We start from the raw sequence: 7,500 nt of genomic DNA, 5'->3' as shown, positions 1-7,500 counted from the left end.
TAGTTGTGGTTCTCGCCCCGGGACTTGGGTCAGAGTATAGCCCAAGTGGAGCACTTGTGTCGGACTAGGGAGGCTGTGCCGGGCCCCCTGGAGGTCTAAAGGATGACCAGTAGTTGTGGTTCTCGCCCCGGGACTTGGGTCCGAGTATAGCCCAAGTGGAGCACTTGTGTCGGACTAGGGAGGCTGTGCCGTGCCCCCTGGAGGTCTAAAGGATGACCAGTAGTTGTGGTTCTCACCCCGGGTCGTGGGTCCGAGTATAGCCCAAGTGGAGCACTTGTGTCGGACTAGGGAGGCTGTGCCGTGCCCCCTGGAGGTCTAAAGGATGACCAGTAGTTGTGGTTCTCACCCCGGGTCGTGGGTCCGAGTCTGGCCCGAGTAGAGCACTTTGGTCGGCTACCGGGGGGTGTGCCGTGCCCCCTGGAGGTCTAAAGGATGACCAGTAGTTGTGGTTCTCGCCCCGGGACTTGGGTCCGAGTATAGCCCAAGTGGAGCACTTGTGTCGGACTAGGGAGGCTGTGCCGTGCCCCCTGGAGGTCTAAAGGATGACCAGTAGTTGTGGTTCTCACCCCGGGTCGTGGGTCCGAGTATAGCCCAAGTGGAGCACTTGTGTCAGACTAGGGAGGCTGTGCCGTGCCCCCTGGAGGTCTAAAGGATGACCAGTAGTTGTGGTTCTCACCCCGGGTCGTGGGTCCGAGTCTGGCCCGAGTAGAGCACTTTGGTCGGCTACCGGGGGGTGTGCCGTGCCCCCTGGAGGTCTAAAGGATGACCAGTAGTTGTGGTTCTCGCCCCGGGACTTGGGTCAGAGTATAGCCCAAGTGGAGCACTTGTGTCGGACTAGGGAGGCTGTGCCGTGCCCCCCGGAGGTCTAAAGGATGACCATGAGGTCAAAAGGATGACCAGTAGTTGTGGTTCTCGCCCCGGGACTTGGGTCAGAGTATAGCCCAAGTGGAGCACTTGTGTCGGCCTAGGGAGGCTGTGCCGGGCCCCCTGGAGGTCTAAAGGATGACCAGTAGTTGTGGTTCTCGCACCGGGACTTGGGTCAGAGTACAGCCAAAGTGGAGCACTTGTGTCGGTCTAGGGAGGCTGTGCCGGGCCCCCTGGAGGTCTAAAGGATGACCAGTAGTTGTGGTTCTCGCCCCGGGCCGTGGGTCTGAGTATGGCCCAAGTGGGGCACTTGCGTCGGACTGGGGAGGCTCTGCCGCGCCCCCTGGAGGTCAAAAGGATGACCAGTAGTTGTGGTTCTCACCCCGGGTCGTGGGTCCGAGTCTGGCCCGAGTAGATCACTTTGGTCGGCTACCGGGGGGTGTGCCGTGCCCCCTGGAGCCATGGGAGTGAGCTCCAGCAGACTGGTATTTTTCGGAGAACCAGGCCCACACTCCTCAGACTTTGTGCCCAGGGACAGGCCACCAAAATCGGCCGCGGCTCGTGCACTTTGCCCCTGCTTTTCTCCCAGAACCAGAGCCGGAAAAATCCCAAAATTGATGCCCAGAGATAGTCGACTCTGCCTGGAATAGATTGCCACCCAAACCCGCCAACTCACGCTGGTTTTCCGATGGCCTCACCTACTAACCCGAGCATGGTCATCGCTCGCACCTTCCAAAACCTCCAGGGGCGCAGGCACTTTTCATTTACTGGCCATAAGGCCGACCGCCTTAAGCGTTAAGCGATAAGCGAAAGGCTTAGTTTGGACTTAGTTTTTGGAGCGACGAGGTCGCCGTTTTGTCAATTCTGAACCGATTTTCACGCGGTTTTCGACTGCCTGCGCCTGGGGAGCCGCCCAGAAGCCCCAGGCAGTGTTCTGGGTGGACTTCCGGACCGGTCCGGACCCGGTACCGGCCGGGGGAACCGCACCACGCCTCTCGGGCGTTTCTACACCGATTTTCGCGGGGTTTTCGACTGCATAGACGGGGCCACCTGCTGCAGGGCCCGAGGGAGGGCCTGCCTGAGCTGGGTCCGACGCAGGGCCCGGTTCCTGGAGCCCGCTGGGGGGGGGGGGGGGGGGGGGGGGTCTCTAAGGCTCACGGCGGGCTGCTGAGGGGCCGGATCGGATGCAGACAGGCGCTCCTCTGCCCAGGTCTTTGCTCCCCTGCCCCACTAGGAATGGAAGACACACTGCCAACAGCTTCTGGAGGGTGATGGGCCCTGCTGCAGACCAGGTCCGACCCAGGTTTCAGCTATCCCACCCCGCAGGGACTTAAAGACACACTGCCATCAGCTTCTGGAGGCTGCTGAGCTCTACTATAGAGCAGGTCCGACCCAGGTTTCAGCTCCTGCAGCCCACTAGGACTTAAACACACACTGCCATCAGCGTCTGGATGGTGATGGGCCCTGCTGCAGACCAGGTCCGACCCAGGTATCAGCTCCTGCACCCCGCAGGGAATTGAAGACACACTGCCATCAGCTTCTGGAGGCTGCTGAGCTCTGCTATAGACCAGGTCCGACCCAGGTTTCAGCTCCTGCACCCCGCAGGGAACTAAACACACACTGCCATCTGCAACTGGAGGCTGCTGAGCCCTGCTGCAGACCAGGTCCGACCCAGGTTATGGCTCTCCCACCCCCCTGGGACTTAAACACACACAGCCATCAGCTTCTGGATGGTGATGGGCCCTGCTGCAGACCAGGTCCGACCCAGGTTTCTGCTCCTCAACCCCGCAGGGAATTAAAGACACACTGCCATCAGCTTCTGGAGGCTGCTGAGCTCCGCTGCAGGCCAGGTCCGACCCAGGTTACAGCTCTCCCACCCCGCAGGGAATTAAAGACACACTGCCATCAGCTTCTCGATGCTGCTGAGGCCTGCTATAGACCAGGTCCGACCCAGGTTTCTGCTCCTGCACCCCGCATGGACTTAAACCCACACTGCCATCGGATTCTGGAGGCTGCTGAGCCCTGATGCAGACCAGGTCCGACCCAAGTTTCAGCTCTCCCACCCCGCAGGGGATCAAACACACACTGCCATCAGCTGCTGGAGGCTGCTGAGCTCTGCTATAGACCAGGTCCGACCCAGGTTTCAGCTCTCCCACCAGGCAGGGACTTAAACACACACTGCCATCAGCTGCTGGAGGCTGCTGAGCTCTGCCATAGACCAGGTCCGACCCAGGTTTCAGCTCCTGCACCCCGCAGGGACTTAAACACACGCAGCCATCAGCTGCTGGAGGCTGCTGAGCTCTGCTATAGACCAGGTCCGACCCAGGTTTCAGCTCTCACACCAGGCAGGGACTTAAACACACACTGCCGTCAGCTTCTGGAGGCTGCTGAGCCCTGCTGCAGACCAGGTCCGACCCAGGTCTCAGCTCTCCCACCCCGCAGGGACTTAAACACACACTGATATCAGCTTCTGGAGGCTGCTGAGCTCTTCTATAGACCAGGTGCGACCCAGGTTTCTGCTCCTCCACCCCGCAGGGAACTAAACACACACTGCCATCAGCTTCTGGAGGCTGCTGAGCTCTGTTACAGACCAGGTCCGACCCAGGTTTCAGCTCTCCCACCAGGCAGGGTCTTAAAGACACACCGCCATCAGCGTCTGGAGGCTGCGGAGCTCTACTATAGACCAGGTCCGACCCAGGTTTCAGCTCCTCCACCCCGCCATAAGCTGCTGGAGGCTGGCTTCCGCTCCTCCACCCCGCCATCAGCTGCTGGGGGCTGGCTGGCTGCTGGAGGCTGGCTGCTGCTGCTGCTGCTCCTCCACCACGCCATCAGCAGCTGGAGGCTGCTGAGCTCTGCTATAGACCAGGTCCGACCCAGGTTTCAGCTCTCCCACCAGGCAGGGACTTAAACACACACTGCCATCAGCAACTGGAGGCTGCTGAGCTCTGCTGCAGACCAGGTGCGACCCAGCTTTCAGCTCCTGCACCCCGCAGGGACTTAAACACACACTGCCACCAGCTTCTGGAGGGTGATGGGCCCTGCTGTGGACCAGGTCCGACCCGGATATCAGCTCTCCCACCAGGCAGGGACTTAAACACACACTGCAATCAGCTGCTGGAGGCTGCTGAGCTCTTCTATAGACCAGGTCCGACCCAGGTTTCAGCTCTCCTACCAGGCAGGGACTTAAACACACACTGCCATCAGCTTCTGGAGGCTGCCGAGCCCTGCTGCAGACCATGTCCGACCCAGGTTTCAGCTCTCCCACCAGGCAGGGACTTAGAGGCACGCTGCCATCAGCTTCTGGAGGCTGCTGAGCTCTGCCATAGACCAGGTCCGACCCAGGTTTCAGCTCCTGCACCCCGCAGGGACTTAAACACACGCAGCCATCAGCTGCTGGAGGCTGCTGAGCTCTGCTATAGACCAGGTCCGACCCAGGTTTCAGCTCTCCCACCAGGCAGGGACTTAGAGGCACGCTGCCATCAGCTTCTGGAGGCTGCTGAGCTCTGCCATAGACCAGGTCCGACCCAGGTTTCAGCTCCTGCACCCCGCAGGGACTTAAACACACGCAGCCATCAGCTGCTGGAGGCTGCTGAGCTCTGCTATAGACCAGGTCCGACCCAGGTTTCAGCTCTCACACCAGGCAGGGACTTAAACACACACTGCCATCAGCTGCTGGAGGCTGCTGAGCTCTGCTATAGACCAGGTCCGACCCAGGTTTCTGCTCCTCCACCCCGCAGGGAATTAAAGACACACTGCCATCAGCTTCTGGATGGTGATGGGCCCTGCTGCAGACCAAGTCCGACCCGGGTTACAGCTCTCCCACCAGGCAGGGAATTAAACACACACTGCCATCAGCTTCTGCTGGCTGCTGAGCTCTGCTGCAGACCAGGTCCGACCCAGGTTTCAGCTCCTGCACCCCGCAGGGAACTAAACACACACTGCCATCACCTTCTGCTGGCTGCTGAGCCCTGCTGCAGACCAGGTCCGACCCAGGTTTCAGCTCCTGCACCCCGCAGTGGATTAAAGACACACTGCCATCAGGTTCTGGAGGCTGCTGAGCTCTGCTGCAGACCAGGTCCGACCCAGGTTATGGCTCTCCCACCCCGCAGGGACTTAAACACACACCGCCGTCAGCTTCTGGATGGTGATGGGCCCTGCTGCAGACCAGGTCCGACCCACGTTTCAGCTCTCCCACCCCGCAGGGGATGAAACACACACTGCCATCAGCTTCTGGAGGCTGCTGAGCTCTGCTAAAGACCAGGTCCGACCCAGCTTTCAGCTCTCCCACCAGGCAGGGAGTTAAAGACACACTGTCATCGGCTTCTGGAGGGTGCTGAGCCCTGCTGCACACCAAGTCTGACCCAGGTTTCAGCTCATCCACCCCGCAGGGACCTAAACACACACTGCCATCAGCTTCTGAGTGGTAATGGGCCCTGCTGCAGACCAGGTCCGACCCAGGTTTCAGCTCCTCCACCCCGCCATCACCAGCTGGAGGCTGGCTGCTGCTCCTGCACCCTGCCATCAGCTGCTGGAGGCTTCTGTTCCTCCACCCCGCCATCAGCAGCTGGAGGCTGGCTGCTGGAGGCTGGCTGCTGCTCCTCCACCCCGCCATCAGCTGCTGGAGGCTGGCTGCTGCTCCTGCACCCCGCCATCAGCTGCTGGAGGCTGGCTGCTGGAGGCTGGCTGCAGCTCCTCCACCCCACCATCAGCTGCTGGACGCTGGCTGCAGCTCCTGCACCCCGCCATCAGCTGCTGGAGGCTGGCTTCTGCTCCTCCACCCCGCCATCAGCTGATGGAGGCTGCCTGCTTCTCCACCCCGCCATCACTAGCTGGAGGCTGGCTGCTGGAGGCTGGCTGCAGCTCCTCCACCCCGCCATCAGCTGCTGGAGGCTGGCTGCTGCTCCTGCACCCCGCCATCAGCTGCTGGAGGCTGGCTGCTGCTCCTCCACCCAACCATCAGCTGCTGGACGCTGGCTGCAGCTCCTCCACCCCACCATCAGCTGCTGGACGCTGGCTGCAGCTCCTCCACCCCGCCATCAGCTGCTGGAGGCTGCCTGCAGCTCCTGCACCCCGCCATCAGCTGCTGGAGGCTGCCTGCAGCTCCTGCACCCCGCCATCACCAGCTGGAGGCTGGCTTCTGCTCCTACACCCCGCCATCAGCTGATGGAGGCTGCCTGCTTCTCCACCCCGCCATCACTAGCTGGAGGCTGGCTGCTGGAGGCTGGCTGCAGCTCCTCCACCCCACCATCAGCTGCTGGACGCTGGCTGCAGCTCCTGCACCCCGCCATCAGCTGCTGGAGGCTGCCTGCAGCTCCTGCACCCCGCCATCACCAGCTGGAGGCTGGCTTCTGCTCCTCCACCCCGCCATCAGCTGATGGAGGCTGCCTGCTTCTCCACCCCGCCATCACTAGCTGGAGGCTGGCTGCTGGAGGCTGGCTGCAGCTCCTCCACCCCGCCATCAGCTGCTGGAGGCTGGCTGCTGCTCCTCCACCCAACCATCAGCTGCTGGACGCTGGCTGCAGCTCCTCCACCCCACCATCAGCTGCTGGACGCTGGCTGCAGCTCCTCCACCCCACCATCAGCTGCTGGACGCTGGCTGCAGCTCCTCCACCCCGCCATCACCAGCTGGAGGCTGCCTGCTGCTCCTCCACCCCGCCATCAGCTGATGGACGCTGGCTGCAGCTCCTCCACCCCGCCATCTGCTGCTGGAGGCTGGCTGGCCGCTGGAGGCTGGCTGCTGCTCCCACACACCGCCATCAGCTGCTGGAGGCTGGCTGGCTGCTGGAGGCTGGCTGCTGCTGCTCCTCCTCCCCGCCATCACCAGCTGGAGGCTGGCTGCTGCTCCTACACCCCGCCATCAGCTGATGGAGGCTGCCTGCTCCTCCGCCCCGCCATCACCAGCTGGAGGCTGGCTGCTGGAGGCTGGCTGCAGCTCCTTCACCCCGCCATCACCAGCTGGAGGCTGGCTTCTGCTCCTGCACCCCGCCATCAGCTGCTGGAGGCTGGCTTCTGCTCCTCCACCCCGCCACCAGCTGCTGGAGGCTGGCTGCTGCTCCTGCACCCCGCCATCAGCTGCTGGAGGCTTCTGTTCCTCCACCCCGCCATCAGCAGCTGGAGGCTGGCTGCTGGAGGCTGGCTGCTGCTCCTCCACCCCGCCATCAGCTGATGGACGCTGGCTGCAGCTCCTCCACCCCGCCATCACCAGCTGGAGGCTGCCTGCTGCTCCTCCACCCCGCCATCAGCTGCTGGAGGCTGGCTGCTGCTCCTGCACCCTGCCATCAGCTGCTGGAGGCTGGCTGCTGCTCCTCCACCCCACCATGACCTGCTGGAGGCTGGCTGCAGCTCCTCCACCCCGCCATCAGCTGCTGGAGGCTGGCTGCAGCTCCTCCACCCCACCATCAGCCGTTGGAGGCTGGCTGCTGCTCCTCCACCCTGACATCACCAGCTGGAGGCTTCTGTTCCTCCACCCCACCATCAGCAGCTGGAGGCTGGCTGCTTGAGGCTGGCTGCTGCTCCCCCACCCCGCCATCACCTGCTGGAGGCTTCTGCTCCTCCACACCGCCACCAGCTGCCTGTGGTGAACCGCTGACGACCAGCCCAGGCCCACGTCTCACCTCTCCCTGCCCGCCCTGGATG

The sequence above is a fragment of the Nothobranchius furzeri genome, unplaced genomic scaffold (genome assembly GCF_043380555.1).
Source record: "Nothobranchius furzeri strain GRZ-AD unplaced genomic scaffold, NfurGRZ-RIMD1 Scf144, whole genome shotgun sequence".
In the NCBI taxonomy this organism is placed as follows: Eukaryota; Metazoa; Chordata; class Actinopteri; order Cyprinodontiformes; family Nothobranchiidae; genus Nothobranchius; species Nothobranchius furzeri.
Note: the sequence above shows the minus strand (reverse complement) of the source record.